Consider the following 21,661-nt stretch of genomic DNA (forward strand, 5'->3'; position numbering starts at 1 on the left):
AAAATGCCAGTGCTATACTGTTGCTGAGTGGGAAAGAAGTTAATAATCAGACTCCACATGAGTCAACGAAAAAGAAGAAGCAAAGAGAACAAGAGTCTGAAGTTCCTGAAGTTAAGGTAAATATTGAACCTAAACTGAATAAGGTTAATAATTCTGTTCTTCCACCATTCCCATGTAGGTTGGCTAAAAATAAGAAAAAAGAACAAGAGAAAGAAATTTTGGAGACTTTCAGGAAGGTGGAGGTGAATATACCTTTACTTGATGTGATCAAACAAGTTCCCAAGTATGCTAAATTCCTTAAGGAACTATGCACTACAAAGCGTAAGTTGAGGAATAATGAGAAGATCAGTGTGGGGGAAAATGTGTCAGCATTAATTCAGCAAAAATTACCCCCTAAGTGTAAGGATCCAGGTTTGTTTTCTATTCCCTGCAGAATAGGTGATTCTAAATTTGAATATAAAATGGCAGATTTAGGAGCATCTATTAATGTTATGTCAAATTCAGTTTTTCAAACTTTAAATTTGGGTCCTTTGAAAGAAACCAGTGTCATTATTCAGTTAGTTGATCGTTCTAATGCTTATCCATTGGGCGTAGTTGAGGATGTATTGGTGCAGGTTGGAGAATTGATTTTTCCTACAGATTTTTACATTCTGGATATGGAGGATAGTGTTCCCACATCAAAGTCAGCTTTGATTTTATTTGGAAGACTTTTCCTAAAAACTGCCAAGACAAAAATTGATATGGATGATGGTACCTTAACTATGGAGTTTGATGGAGAGACTGTCAAATTTAATATCTTTGATGCCATGAAGTGTCCTGCTGATGACCATTCTGTTTTTTCTATTGATGTTGTTGATTCATTTGTGCAGGATGTTTTTGAGTTAAGCATGGAGGATGAGTTAGAAGTGGTGATTAGTTAAGGAATTCAAGAAATCAGTACCAATCCACCATTAAGTGTAGAGGTTCAAGATGCAGTAATGGCATTGCAGTCATTACCTCCTATTCCAAAAAGGTATGAAGTATTAAAGATTGACTTACTTGTATCTCACACAAAATTATTACCTTCTGTGGTGCAGGCACTAGTTCTTGAACTCAAGCCTTTACCTGAGCATTTGAAGTATGTTTACTTGGGAGACAATGAGACACTTTCAATTATCATCTCAAGTAATTTAACAAAGATTCAAGAAGACAGATTGATTAGAGTTCTGAGAATACATAAGGAAGCAATTGGATGGACAATAGCTGACATCAAAGGTATAAGTCTATCAGTGTGCATGCACAGGATTTTACTGGATGATGAGGCTAAACCAAGTAGAGAAGCTCAAAGGAGATTGAACCCTCAAATGATGGAGGTTATGAAGAAGTAGATTTTAAAGCTATTGGATGCAGGAGTTATTTACCTAATTTCAGACAGCAAATGGGTAAGTCCAGTCCAAGTAGTGCTAAAAAAATCAGGAGTCACTGTGGTAGCAAATTAAGATAATGAACTTGTTCCAACAAGGATTCAGAGTGGATGGCGAATGTGCATAGACTACCATAAGCTGAATTCAACAACAAGGAAGGACCACTTCCCACTACCATTCATTGATCAGATAGCGAGCGGTTAGCAGGTAAGTCTTATTTCTGCTTTCTCGATGGCTTTTTTGGATATAATCAAATTGTGATTGCACCAGAGGATCAAGAGAAGACTACCTTCACTTGCCCTTTTGGAACTTTTGCTTTTAGAAGGATGCCCTTCGGGCATTGTAATGCATCTGCCACATTTCAGAGATGCATGATGAGCATATTTTTAGATTACATTAATAGTTGCATTGAGGTGTTCATGGATGATTTTACTGTGTATGGTGATTCATTTGATGCATGTTTACATCATTTAACTTCTATTCTTGAGAGATGCATTGAGAAAAATCTTGTTTTGAATTATGAGAAGTGTCATTTTATGGTGGAATAGGAGATTGTTTTGGGTCATGTTGTCTCTAATAGGGGTATTGAGGTGGATAAATCTAAAATTGATTTAATTGTGAACTTATCCTACACCACAACTATGAGGGAAGTACGCTCTTTTCTTGGTCATGCAGGTTTCTATCGCAGGTTCATTAGGGATTTCTCTAAGATATCATTGCCTTTGTCTAGACTTTTGCAAAAAGATGTTTCTTTTGAGTTCAGTGAAGAGTGCAAGGAGGCTTTTGACAAATTAAAATATGCATTGACATTACCCCCTATTATCCAGGCTCCTGATTGGACAATATCATTTGAAATTATGTGTGACGCAAGTAATTATGCAGTGGGAGCAGTTTTAGGGCAGTGTGTTGGGAAGCTCTTTCATGTGATTTATTATACATCCAGAACACTTAATTCAGCTCAGCGTAATTATTCTATGACCGAAAAAGAGTTTTTGGCTATAGTTTTTGTTGTAGATAAATTTCGGTCATATTTGCTTGGTTCTAAAATAATTATCTTCTCTGATCATGCAACGTTGAAGTATCTCTTGGCAAAAAAAGAAGCAAAACCAAGGTTGATTAGATGGATCCTTCTGCTGCAAGAATTTGATCTTCAAATCAAGGATAAGAAAGGAGCTGAGAACCTGGCAGCAGATCATTTGAGCAGGTTAGTGACACAAGAAGATCCACTTCCTTTGCAGGAACTTTTTCCTGATGAGTAGTTATTTAAATTGCAAGGTATGATCCCTTGGTATGCTGATTTGGTGAATTATTTGGTTACTAAGGTTGTGCCTTTTGATTTCAGTAGAGCTAAGAAAGAGAAATTGAAAAGTGAGGCTAAGTATTATGTGTGGAATAACTCGTATTTGTGGAAATTTTGTTCAGATCAAATTATTAGGAGATGTGTTCCTGATAATGAGATTCAATCTATTCTTGCATTTTGTCATGCCTATGCATGTGGAGGTCATTTTGGACCCAAGAGAACAGGTAGAAAAATATTAGACTATGGTTTTTACTGGCCCACTATATTTTGTGATTCATATTTGATTTGCAAAAATTGTGGACAATGTCAAAGAACAAGAAGTTTAACCCGTAGGAATGAGATGATTCAGAATTCAATACTTGTTTGTGAGATTTTTTATGTGTGGGGTATTGATTTTATGGTTCCATTTCCTTCTTCTTTTGGCTTTGTTTATATATTACTTGCTGTTGATTATGTTTCGAAATGGGTGGAAGCCAAAGCCACCAGGACTGATGATTCTAAAGCTATTATAGGTTTTATCAAGTCAAACATTTTTAGTAGGTTTGGAGTTCCTAGAGCTTTGATCAGTGACCGGGGCACACATTTTTGTAATAGAACTGTTGAGGCATTGTTGAGGAGATATGGTGTTTTCCATAAAGTATCTACAGCTTATCATCCTCAAACAAGTGGGAAGTAGAGGTGTCTTACAGAGAGATCAAGTCTATTTTGGAAAAAATAGTGAAGCCAAATAGAAAAGATTGGAGCCTTAGACTTGATGATACTTTGTGGGTTTACAGGACTGCCTATAAGACACCCATAGGTATGTCCCCCTACAGATTGGTATTTGGTAAGTTGTGCCACCTTCCTATTGAGTTAGAACATAAGGCTTATTAGGCTGTTAGACATTGTAATTTGGATTTTGATACTGCTGGTGTGGAAAGAAAATTACAATTGCAGGAATTAGAGGAAATTCGACTTGAGGCTTATGAGAATTCTAAGATCTATAAAGAAAAGACCAAGGCATTCCATGACAAACTAATTCTAAGGAAGCAGTTTGTGATTGGGCAAAAAGTTTTATTGTATAATTCCATATTGAAGCTAATGCCTGGTAAGTTGCATTCTCGTTGGATTGGACCCTTTGTTGTTACTAATGTGGTTCTTTATGGTGCAGTTGAAATTCAAAGTTTAGGAACTAACAAAGTGTTCAAGGTCAACGGTCATGAACTCAAGCCATTTTATGAGGGGTTTCAGGAGCATTCAGTGGATTAAAGAGCTTTGCCATGTCGAGCTAACGATGATAAACAAAAGCTCTTCTTGGGAGGCAACCCATGGGTGGCTTGTTAGCCACAATCAGATTTATTTTCTTTCCCTTATCTTATTTTATTTTATTTTCTAGCATTTTTTTTTCTTTTCCTTTGCATTTGGCCTTTACATTGGGGACAATGTAAGTTTTAAGTGTGGGGGAGGAGAAATTTGTTGCTTAAATTTTAAAAAAATAATAATAATAAAATAAAATTTGTTCTCATAAGCTTGATTCATGATTCTATATTAACTTTCGGAGAGAAGTGTTTTTTCCTTGAAATAACTTTTCTATTTTAGGTTGAATTTTTGAGATTTTAGGTAAGGTAATAGTAACTTTAATGATGGATTTTCTCTCTTCTCCATACCATATAGCAATTTTTTCTGCATAAATCATTTAGGCTTGATTTAATGGTGAAATGATTAGTTATGTGTGCTTTAAACTAGTGTCATGCATATTTCAGAACTTTGTTTAATCTATCAAGGCACTTTATAATATGTAGATGCATAAATTGGGGGAAATAAAAGATTGAACTTGAAAATTGCTCCGCTATTTTAGTTAAGCAAACTAACCAGGGGTTTTCATGAACCCCATGTCGATTCTCAGGCCAAAAGCTAGTTAGGATATGAGCAAGGTACTTTTCTGAAGGTGACGGTTGGAAAAAAAAAAAAGTAGTAACTATGACAAGAGAAAAGTACCAATTTCAAAAAAAAAAAAAATCTCCCCTAAGATTTACAAAGAGTTATAATTATTGTGCCTTGATAAATTGGCCTTGTGTTTTGGTGTGTATTGATTTAAAATTTTATGGAACTTTAATTATGTGAGCTTAATTGATTTTAAGCCTTTTGTTTTATGTTGGAAAAATCGTTGATATATTGGTATGGTGTTGATGGAATTTGTTGTGATGGTTATTACCTTACTTGCCTCTTCTTTCAAACTTTTAATCTTTTGTTAAAGAATGTTGTGATAGGGTGAAGTTAAGGAACTTCTAAGTGGAGTTGATTGAGAATTTAAGTGATGCTTGAGGACAAGCATGGAATAAGTGTGGAGGAATTTAAAAAGTGCATAATTTATTAATTTTACTCCCATCACATTTAGTGTTTCTAGTATGTTTTTATGTATAATTCAGTTGACTAAAGTATATTTATCATTTAGGCATATTTTTAGATAGTTGTGGAATAATTGTGTTAAATGGAGAAATTTTCAGCATTTGACCTTTGCTGTATTTTTCAGATGTTTCTAAAGTTGTGAGTCTCCAAATTGATTACTGTTTAATCCATTGAAAAGCTAAGATAGAGCGCTTCAAATGATAAAGAGGGACCAAAGCCCAAATCAGTCTACAAGGTTGACAAAATGAGCTATGGATCTATTGCAAAAGCCCACACTTGATTGTCAAGACTAGTTTCAGTATTTATTTTGTATCTGGAGTTCTATAGGTCCAAATGAAGCAAGCCCAAGCCCAATTGAACCTTAAGAGCTACCTCTACAACTTCTATGAAGGGCTAGAAGCAAGATAAGCCATTTTAATTGTCAAAAACGGTAATGAAGTCGTCACTATGGGCTGGACCGTTTGTCTGAACCAGTCTCGATTTTTGGGCCATAACTTGGGCTGTAGATATTGGATTTAGACAAATGAGTACCCGTTGGAAAGCTAAGAAATAGGGCTACAACTTTCCTGAAGAGGGCAGAGACAAATTCGGAAAGAAAATCGCTGAAAATTGGCCTTGATTTTAGAGATGTGAATGCAGGCTGAAAATCTGTCTTTTGAATTTCAAAACTTTTCCTAGTTTGGGTCCAATCTTTGGGATTAAGTTTTTGATTATAAATATGTCTTTGGGCAGCAGCTAAAACACATCCAATTCAGACCTTTGTTCTCTATAGAAGACCTTCGTTCTCCATTCTCTTTTTAAATTTCTTCTTTATTTTTCTGTAAGCCATGAACATGAGTGGCTAAGTTCTTAATTCAGTTCAAGGGGTTCTAGTTCTTATGCGTGATTTGTGAGACTAGGTTCTTAATTTAATTTATGTCTTTTTGAATATCTATTATTTTCTGATTCTATTGAATGATTTGCTAAAAAGGCCTATTAGTTAATTGTTGATGTGATCAATTGCTAGTTCATTTTCATAATCCATAATTGTTGTCTAAGATTGAACGGGAGTAGCAATTAGGTTTTATTGATTATGATTTAAGTTTTTGATAATAACCTAAGGAAACAATAGGGTGAATTAAATGATTTATGCTTTAAAAATTGTTGTTCAGCTTAACTGCTTCCTATTCTTAAAGCAGTTTTTGCTTAATACCAATTCAGTTAATAATTAGAGTCAATAAGAGTGCTGGGCTCGAATTCATGAGTATAGGGAAGTTAGGGGTTTACCTCGCTGTTTGATAAATCTACGTTAAGTATTCAGTAAGATATAATTGTATTTCTTTTGTCTATGATCGAATCAATGCATTAGAATGCGAACTATCTTGGACTGAAGTTTGTTTAAATTGAGAGTTTCATATTTAATTTCAGTTCTTAATTTCTGATTTTTGATTTCTTCTTTAAACTGTAAATTATCCCTCCAACCTTTGTTTCTTTTTCCATTACACAAGTGCACGAAATTTAGTAATTCAGTCTCTAGGGTTTGACCTAGATTTACCACTTATTGCAAAAAATATTTCATTATTGGTAATTTTAGTTAATTTAATTTCTGGTGGAATCGACAACCATCACTGTAATAGAAACCCTGAAGAATAAAATGGAATCATCAACACAAAAGTAAATGTGTAACGCGACTCAAATCTGGAGATTGGCAGTCCTTGTAAAGCTGACTTCTTGATGGAATAGGATAACCCTTTTGTACAAAAAAGAAATAGATTGGGGGGGAGAGGGTCCCCCTGCCCGGGGCCTTTAGAAAGAGAAATATAGCCAAACCAATGACCATTGATTTGTAATGAATATGATACCGAGGAGACACATTGCATGACTTATGAGATTGATTTGTCATGAAAACTAAAGCAGTGCATTATGTGCTGGAGGAAAGGCCATTCAACACACTCATAAGCCTTGCTAATGTCAAGCTTTAGGGCCATGCCATAATTATGACCTCTTTTCCTCATTTTCAAGCTATGGAGCACCTTATGGCTGATGAGAATATTTTTTGAGATAAGTCTCCCTTTGGTAAATGTAGACTACCTATAATTAATAATTAAGTTTATAATGCAGTCTAGTGGTAAAGACTTTTACAATTATCTTATAAAAGACATTATATAAACCAATGGGTCTTAGGTCCTTTATCGTTTCCACCTGTTACGTTTTTGGGATGAGAGTAATGATAGTGTGGTTAATACTTCTCAGCATTCTACCCCCTTCAAAGAAACTTTTCGCCACAATACAAACATCTTCACCAATGATATGCCAGTATTTATGATAAAACAAAGTAGTCAAACCATTCTCACCTAGTGCTTTTGAAAGATTGATAGACAGTACATCCTTGTGTATTCCTTAGAGGAAATTGGTTTAATGAGCTGAGAATTCACATCCATGGTGATTCGAGGTATGAACCCTTTAGTAACATGGTGGAAGTTCACAGGGTCTTTGGATGCACAAATATCCTGGAATTAATTCATATCAATGCTTTGCATATCCCCCAAATTCGTCTTCCAATTGCCATGATTATCTATTAAACTCCTAATTTGATTCCTTTTCCTTCTTTGGATAACCTTAGCATGAAAAAAGGATGTATTTCAACCCCAACTTTAAGTCAATTTGCTCTAGCTTTTTATTCCCAAAACTTCTCATCCCTTATGATTTCAACTGTCAACTCCTTTTTAATCTATCTAATCAAATCCCCATCCAAAGTCTGCATGTTTGTCTTTGTTTCATCCAACAAATTTTGCAATTAAGTAATCCAAACATGATAGTTACTATGATGATATCTCCAATCTACTAACCCATGCCTAGCCGCTTTAATTTTAGAAAAAGCCTTAAACATATGTGAGCCATGAAAGGAAGAATTCCAAGCCGAATACACCACATTTTCCACCCTTGGATCAGATATCCATCTTGCATCAAAACGAAACTTTTTTTTAGCCCTTGGAGTAGAAGGATTGGAGTGAGCAGTAAAGGTTGATGGTTAGACCCTTTATCTTTTAAATGATTCATTACCGCATTAGGATACAAAACAAGCTAATGGGTCAGACCTTTGTCAAATCTTTATTGAATATTATAAGGGTCATTGTGTAACACCCCTAAGTTTGGTAGTGCGTTCTACTGTTCCGGTGACCAGTGTTGTCCGGACAGCTAGGATGCCTAGAACCACACTTCAATATGAGTGAGGAGACATAAAATAATGAAATACAAGAAAAGAAAATACAAGAAAAACAAGGAAAAATAATAGCAAAGAAATGTAACCAGGTTAAGTGAGCCGGGAAATCTAGCGATAGGTGACCGCACCGGGAAGTCACGGCGTGGACCGTTGACTAGCCCTGGACTGCGGAGAATCCTGGAAAACATTTTTAGGACTTAAATAGACCCTTATTGAAGAATAAATATCATTAGAAAGATCAAAGAAAAATTAAATAATTAGTACAAAGAAAAGTGAGAAATCGAAAAACAGACAAAACCTGTTATTCTAAAAATCGGGAATGCAACCCGAACAGGGGCATTATGGTCATTTGACATCCCGAAATGTCTTTTGACCTAAATGTCCATTAAAAATAAATAATATTACACTTAGAAAATAAAATAAAAAATTAAATTGAGGGTTCCTAATACAAATAGCCAAAATGGAGTGAAAAATGTGTAAATAACACATGTAAACATATTATATGATTTAGTCCAAGTAAGTGGACCACTAAAGGAATAAATTAAAGTTAAGTGGGACATGTGTACACCTAAAATGCAGCTGAAACTTCATCTTCCCTAAGTCCTCCCAACATAGCCGAATTGAAGGAGAAAGAATCCACCATTAACGTTTTCATCAAGCTCTCATAACTCCCCTCATTTCAACTCCAATCCCTTAAGTAGCTTCATGAAAGTTTGCCTACACATCATAAGGAAGAGTTTGATACCAAATTTGAGAAGTTTAATCAAGGTTTGGCAAGTTCCAACCATAAGGTAAGTTATCATTTTTAAAGATTTCTTTGATAAACTTGTATACATGTTATGGGTGTTGGTTTTGTGAAGGAAAATTTTTAAGTTTGAAGAGTTATTGTTGTGTTCATTTTGGACATCCATGGAGTCATGTATTTGATGAAATAATTGTGCATATATTTGATGAGAAAGGATGTTGATCATGATGATTTAATAACCTAGTGAATTACTTCATATTTATATGGTGATTTTTGGCACTTGGATGGGAATTGATGAATTGTAGGACAATTTGGTGTTGAAGGACAATTTCGGCAGCCTTGAAACTCTTGGATAAATGTATGTATTCATGGAAGTGTTGGCAGAATATTGACATAGAAGGATTGATGGATATGTATATGAACTTGTTGTGTAAAGAGTATGTAAAAACTAGTAATGTTATGTGTATGTATAATTGTGTTTGGACTTTGGGAATTAGAGTTATATTTGGTGTATTAAAGATAATTGTAATCTGCCCAAAGTGATGATAATGTAAAGTGGGATGTGGTTTTGGTAAAGAACCAAAACAGAAATGGTAGGAAAGTAAACATATTGCAAGGTAAATGTGTGTAATTGATGTGTGTTAAGCAAAGTAACCAAGGGCAGTGTACATTTTAGCCAATAAGTTCAAATGTGTAACCTCAATTGGTATGAGACCAATTGGAGGTGAAACTAGGCACAAAATGTGCCAACTTTCATTGAGAAAACATACCAAAATTCTGCTTGCAAGGTGACCTAAGAAAATGACCAATTCGGATTAGGTGCAATTAGGACCTGAAAAATGACCAATTGGGCAGCAGTGAGTGTTTAGGCCATAACTCACTCAAAACAGGTCCAATTGACCTGAAATTTTAACCATGAATAGTTAAGACCCATACCTACAAGTCTTATGAAGACACCAAAGCCCAGAAATGACCATAAGCAAGTCAAACAACTTGCACAAGTTCGGGACCAAAAACTGGCCGAACCAGAGTTGACCAAATTGACCTAAAATTGACCTAAATTGGTACCATTTGACCAGCAATAGTATAATGACCATAACTCGGTCTATTTAACTCGGAATGACCTAAAATTTTGTACCGCGGTCCATAAGACCTAGATCTACAAGTTTGTAGTTTTGACCGAAACCCGAAAACCGAGGTAACTAGGCCGTCCGGCTAGGTCAAACTAGTATCCCGGAATCCAGCAATTTGCAATAAAATGCACTAAACAAGGAAATGAAATTGGTAGCGTGTGCCAAACCTAAAACCCTATCGAATGTGACATATTAATGACACTAAAACGTAATTTACCTAGAAAACATCGAGGGTTGGTATATTAGGTGATTAAGCAAATAAAGGTATTCAGTGAATTGTTTATCGAACATTATCGTTAGAGGCAAATTAATTTAGCACTGAAACACTTCAAATTGTGTTTCTCAGTTAACAAGGACTCAGCAAAAGGGAAAGAAATACTGAGTCAGAACCAGGAGACAAATATCAGAGGTTTGTGCACAACAACTATTTCTCTTGAATTTTTCAATTGAAATAAATATTGACTATTTGTATATTATTGTTTTAAATTGTGGAAATGTGTTTGATGGACACTTATTGATTGAAAAAAACATTGTGAATGGTTTGAAACTGTGAAAAATTGTTTGAATGATATTGATGGATACTTATTGATTGAAAAGCACTGTAAATGGTTTTTGTGGAAATTGAAGTGAATTACGAATTGTGTTGCCATTTTGTGAATGAAATTATGACTTTGAAAATTTATTGGATTCTTACGGATCATTTGAATAAAATGTTTGGAATTGTTTTGACTCACAATTGGCATGACACTGATACTATGTTCCTTCTCCATTAATGGGGTGAGTGTGATTATTCCTCCCTCTTTGACTTATCAGTCTGGGGTGAGTGTGATTATGTTCCTCCCTCTTGACTTCCCAGTCTGAGGTGAGTGTGGATGAGTACTCATTATTCAGCTAGCTTCCTCCCTTATTGATTTCGATTATTGGGGTGAGTGTGTCTTGTCGTGGTGTACAACACGGCATGTACGGAAAAATTGTGTCATGGCTTAAATTGTGATATTGATTGGCAACACTGTATTCTTCAATTATTTGATTGAATTGTGTTATTAATTAGCAAACGATATTATTCAGTTATTTGATCGAATTGTGTTATTGATTTGCAAAACGATATTATTAAGTTATTTGATCAAATTGTGATATTGATCGGCAACACTGTGTTATTCAATAATTTGATCAAATTGTGTATGAATTGGCAATACAGTATTCTTAAACTATTTGACTAAATTGTGTTATTATGAATTTTGATAATTTGTGAATTGGAGTTTAAATTCCTTATGACATTCATTGTCTGGAATTTAACTATGGTTTTACGTATCCACTATTTATATGGTTTATGAGTTGTGATTTAAAGTTGTATTTGGTTAATGTTGTGCACCACTGAGACATTGTCTCAGCGATAGCTTTTTATTGCTGTCGCAGGTAGACAGACAAACAGGGCAGCAGACTAGGCTGCTAGTACCTCCAGCGAGAGATTTTTCGGGTATAACGAGTATACCGCTTTTTGCATTTTGTACTGTAATGTATGACCACTGTATGTACATATTGTTTTGGTTTGAGCAGTTGTAAATTCAAATTGTAACTTGAGGTTGTAAAATAATTATGAGTTATTTTGACTTGTAAAAATTGTATTATATTTCCTATATCTCAGCTTTTGAAAAATCACTGTGGATTTGAGTTGAGAAATATGTTGTATTGAGAAAAATGTTGGAGTTGAGATTTGGAAAATAATTGAAGTGCTTTTTACAGGTTTTCTGAAGAACTATTTTATCCAAAATACAGATGGCATTCTGCCAAAATTTTTACAGAAATTCCAAATAATTCAAATGTGTTAGTTCTATCACTTCAGATCAAAAAGGTTTTTAACACCTGTAAATAGTGCTCACCACTGTAAAAGAAGTAAGAAAAGTTTTTAAAATCCCTTGTAGTATATTTAATGGGTTATCAGTAGACGGAGTTGGTAATTCATTAGGTATACTACGGGATCATGTTATGCCTTACAGAGGGGTAGGGTGTGACATAATGTTAGTGGTATCAGAGCAAAGTTTTTAAATTCTGTTTTCACATGTTATTTGAATATTCTTTCTTCATAGTACAACTGCTCAATATCATTGTTTGATACATACAGTACATTACATTATAAATATGCACTAACGGGAGGAAATCTCCTTGTGTTATTTGTTCTGGAGATCTAGAATCCTCGCATTGACTATGGAAGAGGGTGATCGTTCAGTCGATCAATCTATAGAGGCTGAGGTGCAAAGGGATGCCCCAGCCGTACATAATGTTAGTGGTTCAAAGACACCACCCTACAAGATCTGCAGCTTCTCGTCAGCATTCGCCAGCAGACGCTGCAATGTTCCAACAAATGGTCGTAATGTGCCTACTCAAGTCCCAATACTGACACCGGTGGTACAACCACGATCTTCGCTAGACAATATGACAAATTGATGAAATATGGGGCTCTGAGTTCAAGGGGACAGTAGATCCTCTAGAGGCGTAACAGTGGTAGAAAGGATGGATAGGGTATTCAAGAAATCGCCTTTGCATGCAGGAGCTCAGATTTGAATACTCAAGATCTTTGCTACAGGGGATGCTTATGACTGGTGGAAACCATTCCCACGCTTTGGTAGAACTGCAGGTGCTAACTTGGAGTGACTTTCTGTGGAATTCAGCAAAAATATGTCCCCGATGCTTATGTAGACAAGAAGTCGCAAGAATTCCTAAGTCCAAAGCAGGGGCATCGGTGGTGAGTATGAAAGAGAATTTTTCCGCCTGAGCCATTATGCAGTAAGTCTACTTTCTACCAGTAGGGAGAGATGTAAGAGTTTGAAACCGGCTTGAAGCCTAGTATCAGATTACAAGTGGTCGGATTCAAACATAACAATTTCTCTGAACTTATTTCTCAAGCACTAGAATTAGAAAGAATTGAATCTGAAGCGACTCTTGAGAAAAAGAAATCAGAGAAGACAGAAAAAGAGGGAAAGTCGTGACAGAGTTCTAGTGGTCCTACTAGAAAGAGGAAAAACTTTGGGGGATACGACAGAGATAGTAAGAAGTCCAGTAGAGATAGATCTTTTGGACAGAAACCACCTCGATCCAATCAGCAAACTCAACAGAAACCCAGGAATGCGCTGTCAGATCGACTTTGTGAAACTTGTGGTAAACCACATAGTGGGGTATGTTATAGAGCCGTAGGAGCATGTTTTAACTGTGGAGAGACTGGCCATTTTGCTAGGGATTGTGTAAATCCAGGTCGTTCTGGATCATTTACTACACCAAAGGGATCAACCCAAGTTTCTACCCCAAATAGTTCACCATCAGTTAGTAGAGGCAGAGGTAGAGGTAGGGGTAGTACACCTAGAAGTCAGAGTACTGTGAATCAGCCAGAACAGGGTGATGCTCCAGCTGGAGTATACGCTGTACAGCAGAGAGAAGAGGCTTAGACTTTTGACATTATTGCTGGTACCTTCTCAATTAGCAACTAAGATATATATATGTATTGTTTGACCTGGAGTTTGCATACTTTTATGTTAGTGTTAGAACTACATGTTCTGTTGTTATTCCTTTACAGGGGAATAAATTTTGATGCATCAATGATTAGTCCTTTAAGATAAGGATTGTGATAATAAGTGAAATTAGTTTTGAAAGAGTTTATCGGCGAAAAGTATTTTCTAACACACCATAAATTATAAAGCTAATTGGCGAGCCTACTTAATGGAAGGCAAGAGGACGTAAAAGTAAGATGCAGTAATGGAATTGCTCTAGATGAGGGCAAGGAGGTTACTGTTAGAAATTGCTAATGGATATAGTAATCAGAATAAGATTCTAATATCAGTAAATTCGAAAAGGATAAAATATCGAAAAATTTGATCTATTGGGATGTATCGTAGTAACTATGCAATGTTCTTGATGTTTATACCGTAGTCGCAGACATAAAGATTAACTTGAGATTATTGTGTAGAACTACGTACTACCCGATAGCACACCTAGATAAGAATAGTTACCAACGGTATCTGTTTTGGTATAGTTATGCCAGGACATAATTTAATTGTTAGAAATAAGTTTGAAAATCCTACTTAGGGATCTAAAACTTAAAAGTTAGAATATCGAAAGGTTCTGATTCAAAGACAAAAGGAAGTAAGTTATAGAATAATGACAGATAAAAAGAGTTATGGAAGTAAAAATTGGAACAGTTGGTTCAGATATAAAAAAAAAATGTAACGAATTTGAGGAAGACTATTGACTAGAGTGGTCAGAGGACCAATGATTAGATAAATCATTCTAACATGACCTCAAGGGTCATTCAAGAAAGAACATGAACTGAAATATTAGATAGCACAATAGTAAGAGGAGATTGGTGTTATACAAACAAATTAAACGTTGTATTAGATTGTTAAAAGTCTTATACAAATTTGAGGAAAAGAAGATTATACAATCGTATGGAAAGGAGAGAATAAACGTATGACTATTGTAAGATGGCTATTGAGTAAAATTTCGTGGATGAAATTTTTTTTAAGGGGGGGAGAATTGTAACACCCCTAAGTTCGGTAGTGCGTTCTACTATTCCGATGACCAGTGTTGTCCGGACAGCTAGGATGCCTAGAACCACACTTCAATATGAGTGAGGAGACATAAAATAATGAAATACAAGAAAAGAAAATACAAGAAAAATAAGGAAAAATAATAGCAAAGAAATGTAACCAGGTTAAGTGAGCCGGGAAACCTAGCGATGGGTGACCGCACCGGGAAGTCACGGCGTGGACCGTTGACTAGCCCTGGACTGCGGAGAATCCTGGAAAACATTTTTAGGACTTAAATAGACCCTTATTGAAGAATAAATATCATTAGAAAGATCAAAGAATTGGCAATACAGTATTCTTAAACTATTTGACTAAATTGTGTTATTATGAATTTTGATAATTTGTGAATTGGAGTTTAAATTCCTTATGACATTCATTGTCTGGAATTTAACTATGGTTTTACGTATCCACTATTTATATGGTTTATGAGTTGTGATTTAAAGTTGTATTTGGTTAATGTTGTGCACCACTGAGACATTGTCTCAGCGATAGCTTTATTGTCATCACAGTAGACAGACAGTATGTGGCAGCAGACTAGGCTGCTAGTACCTCCAGCGAGAGATTTTTCGGGTATAACGAGTATACCGCTTTTTGCATTTTGTACTGTAATGTATGACCACTGTATGTACATATTGTTTTGGTTTGAGCAGTTGTAAATTCAAATTGTAACTTGAGGTTGTAAAATAATTATGAGTTATTTTGACTTGTAAAAATTGTATTATATTTCCTATATCTCAGCTTTTGAAAAATCACTGTGGATTTGAGTTGAGAAATATGTTGTATTGAGAAAAATGTTGGAGTTGAGATTTGGAAAATAATTGAAGTGCTTTTTACAGGTTTTCTGAAGAACTGTTTTATCCAAAATACAGATGGCATTCTGCCAAAATTTTTACAGAAATTCCAAATAATTCAAATGTGTTAGTTCTATCACTTCAGATCAAAAAGGTTTTTAACACTTGTAAATGGTGTTCACTACTGTAAAAGAAGTAAGAAAAGTTTTTAAAATCCCTTGTAGTATATTTAATGGGTTATCAGTAGACGGAGTTGGTAATTCATTAGGTATACTACGGGATCATGTTATGCCTTACAGAGGGGTAGGGTGTGACACATTGCAACAATTGTTCTAAGTAAAAATATGCCTAACATACCCCAAATTAATTAAAGCACAATTATTAACAAACTCTTGGAATAAATTCATTCTAGCCTCCATAAATCTTCCCCCACCTAGCTTCTCTCCCCCATCCAAAATAGAATTAAGTTGCCCATAACAAGACAAGCATTACTAACATTTTCCAAATAACCAGATAAGAAGAGCAGTTGCTTACAACATGTAACACCCCCTTACCTAGTCTACAATGAAATCAAGAGGAGATGTTTCATTCAGTGCACGGAGCACCTATCTCTGCCACATTATTTATTTTAATTATTTTCTTACCAATTTATTTACAACATAATTTATCTGCTTTTGCTAAATGGAGAAACTGCAAGAGTTTCTCCTAAATTTTAATAATTCACCTATTAAAATAATGTTCATAATCTGTTAAATCCTCAGTTTTTATATCATTTGTATCACAAAAAGAAAAAATCATCAAATTTCTCATCAATATCCATTCTTCATCCAAGTTGCATATACACAAGAAATATCTTTAATTTACCATTTTATTTACCATCTCACAGGGCTAAATTAAACTTACATCCTTATGGTTACAATCTCCAAAATAAAGTTTACATAATATTTGTTACAACATAAGCTACACACACATAAGAGTAAAATATATAATGAGGATGATGATGATGTATCTACCCAAAAGTCCAAGATATGGTGACTCTAGAATTTTCTATAGATCCAATCTACCTCATGTCAGTCACTTTCTACACTTTATCTACTATACCTGTGTGAGGAAAAAAATCTTCACGCTAAGCTAAATAGCTTAGTGGTGCACTTTTAATTTAAAACAAAATAATTTTTCCTTATACACATTAACACATAGTATGTTCATAATATTCATATAAGAATATTTAAAAATCTGAGAACAAGTATATAACATCATGATATAAATATAGGTTATTAAATCCATACTTGTTAATCATCCCATTTAATGAGGTTAAATGCACTTAATCATATCTTGCTTGATACTATTGTCTTTATGATCACAATTGGAAGCTTTACTTTAGTACCCATAGTAACATATGACAGACGGTATGTGGACTAGATAGTGGGACTCGTGACACTGACCACTCAGTGGTTCTGGTTAGTTTAACACAAGCTTACATTTTCAGTACTGACCACTCGGTGGCTCTAATCGGTATAACACTGACTTTTATTCTTGGTACTGACCACTCGGTGACTCGAATCGATAGCATGCCTACCTATCCAATCCTATACTCATTATCTAGGCTTACTTGACTTAACTTTCATAATTAATATTAATTCAACATTCTTTGTTCACATAATTGTTATGATATGTGTACTAACATCCTCATGTCATTCTCATATTTGTATAGTCTTTGCATTTAAGCATACTAAACATATAGGCAATTTGCACTAATGAATAACATAGCAAAATCTTGTAAATTCCTGAATGTATATATAGTCTTCTATTAAAAATTGGACCAAGTAAATGTAAGAATTAACTTATGCTTTCTTCACAAGATTTTTAGATTTATGTCTTAACTTTCATTTGGTTTTTGAATCACTTGATTTTGATTTATAGATCGCAAGTTATGACTAAATAAGCAGGATCTAGTCATATCTACCTTTTCCTTTAAGAATGTAGGGTAGCTTCTGAACAGATTTTAGGACTCAATTTCGATCAAGTTTTAGTCATAATTTGTCAAATTAGTCTTATGAAAGTTGTTCCTCTGTATCTTAGATTTCCAACAAGGTAAATTCACCTCTTTTGGAATTTTATACAGTGAGTTATGTCCAAATAAGCAGAATATGTTAAGATGCATTCTTTACTGATCACAGGACAGGTTCTAGACAGTTTTTAGAGTCCAAATTTGAACAAGTTGCAGTCAGAATTTGTCATTTTGTTCTTCATAAAAGTTATTTCTTATGTCTTAGCTTTTCAACAAATAAAGAAATATCTCATTTAGAGTTTCCTAGGGTGAGTTATACCCATTTTACTCCGGACTGTTCATGGTGCACTGCTCCTAAGTTTCAGATTTTGTGCCCTATCTTCTAATAAATTTTAAGGTTACTTACACACAATTTTTGACCAGGTTTCCTTCATGAAAGTTTTAGCCTTATGTCTTAGCTTTATTTTGCCACAAGTTTCAGGATATAGATTATAAAGTCCAGTCTAGTCAAATTCGGCCAGATTGCTTTACATGCCTATTCACAATGCATACTTCAACATATACAAAGCAACATGATTCCTAATAGGCACTACATCATTTACACACACTAACCATCATTTTTCTATCTATAAATTAGACATTCACATTCAATTTAGCCAAAACCCCTATTTGGCATGAAAATCCTAAGTAACAATTTGAGGAGGTATTAAGATATTAAGAGTATACATACTACAAATTAAGCTTCTAATCTTTGCTTGGCTCTTTAATATAACCTCTAATCAACTTTATTGGTCTTCCCTTATTCCTTGCTAGCTTGGACTGAACTTCCCCCTTGAAGGAATTCAAAAAGTTCTCATCACAAATCACTTTTATGCCATGAGTATGACATGATAACATGAATTCATGCTTGTTAAACTCAATTTTTCCCTTACCTTGAGCTTTTCTCCAATTTGATTACTTGGTAACCTTCCTAAATCCTTGAAATTTCTTGCTTAAAAGAGGTGCTCTCACTAAATTGAAGCTTAATTATGCTCTTTGGAGTGATGGAGGTTAAGAAATTTGTGGGAATTCAAGCTTGGAAGAAAGCGAAGATGGTGGAAAGGAGAAGATGAGGGTTTCGGCCAACAAGGAAGAGGAGGAAGAAGATGATGATTATTTATCTCTAATAATAGATATTTATATTATTTTAATTCCCTAATGGCAAACTTGTAAATATTGGGAATGACAAACTTGTAAATATTTTGAAATCCCTAATCATAGGTTTGACTATTTAACTAATTATGTTTAATTTTCTTTATCATGATTAATTTAACTAATCCATCTTTATTGACTTAATTAATCACACTTAATGATAATTAAACTCAATTATGTACTAAGTTAAAAAATTTTTAAATTTTGTCTCCAAACTTTAATAACTTTGCAACTAAGTTCATAGGTATCTTTAACCTCTTTTACTTTAACCCCTCATTTAAGTGAATTTACATACCATATTCTATAGTTGATATGCTTGCTAAAATATAATGAATATGATCTATAAATTTGGGACATTACACAACATATGTCATCAACACCATTAATGTAAACAAAAAGAGCATCCTAAGATTCTCTTATAGAAGCATCATAGATAGTTACATGTACAAAAAAGAAGGCAAAATTTACAACAGTAACATCTATACCTAATTTCCAAGCAAAACAAAGGCCTCCCGTAGTTCCCATAGGATCCACATTTAACATTTTAAAAAAATCACATTTATAAAGCTTCCTCTTAATAACTCTAGAGCTTTTTTTTTTTTTTTCCCATGAGGATACAAAATCATGGGAATGAGATGTGCAAATCCCTCTAAGAATATGAATTATCATGGAGTTCCCCACACCCTGACAATTATAGTTGAGCATTTTCATTGATCATGAGTGACCATTTGCGATTGGCTTCCTTTACTGAATCCAAGAAAGACTAGCTCTTACATACTTTCTTATGCTAAACAGTGTCCTGTTCCTCTTCTCGTTGCCTTTTCTCAATCCCTTGAACCCTTCCCATTTCTTACTGAGTTGCTTCTATCCTTTTTCTTGAATTGTGGTACCTCATATTTTTTAGAAATGGTTGAATTTCACTAGGTAGTTCTTAAATAATAACAGAAGAAGTAGCTAACATTTTTGCTCTAGTGTGTCTCTTCCTGTTACTGCCTATTTTAGCTTGAGGAGGTGGGGTAATGGAATCTAGCACTTTTTCTAATTCTAGAGGTTTAAAGAGAATTGTTGTAATCTTTACAAGTTCATCCAAGGAAAGGACTTTTTCTGGTGTCAAATAATGTCATTGGACATTCAAATGGGGCACTGGGCTGAGAATTCATTTTCTTTGTTGTGCCATTTGGATTAGGTTACATTTGGAATTGGATGGTCTTTCTAAGTTACTGAGGCTTAAGGATGTGTTTAGTCATGGGTTCAAGTGTTGTGTTTTGAGAACTAGTATAGGTTAAAGATGTTAGATTTATTAATGGAATGGGCCTTAATATGTTTTCGATGTTGAAGCTCTTGAATGTTGGTCCTTTAGAGGCATTCTTGGTTGTCTGCCTTATATCAATTACACCCTTTTCAAAAGTAGGTATAGCGGGCAATTTACCAAAGGGAGGCAATAGGAAAAAAAATTTACCAAAAAGAGGTGACTTCAAAAATATTTACCAAAAGGGGGTGTTTTAGCTGACGTGGAGAAGAGAGAGAGCTGGTCGCTAGTATAACTAGCGACCAGCAAATAAAAAATTAAAAAAAATACAATTATTAAAAAAGTAGCGTCTGACTATTAGACGCTAGTCTAAGAAGCGTCCAACTGCTTTTTTGTCCTTAAAAATATGTATTAATTACTTTAAGGTCCTTAAAAAAATTTTTTAATTACAAAATAATCCATATATTTTACAAAATAATCCTAAATATTATAACTATTTACAAATGAGCCCTTATATTTTTATAATTAATAAACATATAAGGATTAATTTGTAAAATTAAAAAATTATTATTTATTGTATATAAAAAATTTGAAAATTGTAAATAAAATTAATAACTATATAATATAAAAAAATTTAAAAATATTAATATTATTTATATGCAAAGAAGCATTAATATTTATTTAGCAATTAATAAAATTAGTATAGTGAATAAATTATAATAAATATTATAATATTTATTAAATATTATAATATTTATTAAAAATTTAAAAAAATCAAAATTTTTTAAATAAATATTTAATATAATTTAAAATTTTAAATTTAAATATTATAATTATTTAAAAATTTAAATTTAAAATTAAATAAGAAACTTTCAAATTAAACAAACTTCAGTCTAAGGTAATTCACATTCCAATTGTGACACCCCTTACCCGTGTACAGTATACCCGAGTAAGTAATGCCACACGGTGTACCGGCACCCTCTAATATACCCTAATTAATTTTCAGCATAATTTTGAATATAACTTGTAAAATATAACTCATTTAAGTCATTTATTGAAATCATAATTTATTTGAGGTTCCATAAATTTTAAAGAAAATCCGGCAGAGTACCGGCTAAAAATGGAGAAAACAGTTCTTCGGAACCTGTGAAAAACACTTCCAATAAACAAATTCATTCATTCTCAACTCCAATATCATCACAAAACTCAATATCAAGATCTCAACATTTCAATTTCAATTCTCAATCATCCATCACATGTGATGATCACATATAAATCATAAATAACCATTTACCTTTCCATTCACAAATACAATTTTCATAATTTACATAAACCTCAATATACATTACACAAGTTTAATTACATATGAGAAAATCAAAATTAAGTTACAAAATGTCAAAATGACACCTAGTGTCCTACCAATGCACTGCAGAAGTTGAGGTGACACGGACACTGTGCAGAGCTGCAGGATGGACTCACCCAGTCTGTGGTCTACTGGGCTCACGATCTGTATCTCCAGTACCTACACGTGGCAAAAGCAACGCGCTAAGCAATAATGCTTAGTGGTGCAATAATATAATAAAAGAAAATAGCAAGAAATTAAATGTGTAGTGAATGTATATGTTTTATTTGTTTGGTATTTGTATATCATTTACTTTGTCTACTTTTATT

This window comes from Hevea brasiliensis, chromosome 7, assembly GCF_030052815.1.
Source record: "Hevea brasiliensis isolate MT/VB/25A 57/8 chromosome 7, ASM3005281v1, whole genome shotgun sequence".
NCBI classification, from domain to species: Eukaryota; Viridiplantae; Streptophyta; class Magnoliopsida; order Malpighiales; family Euphorbiaceae; genus Hevea; species Hevea brasiliensis.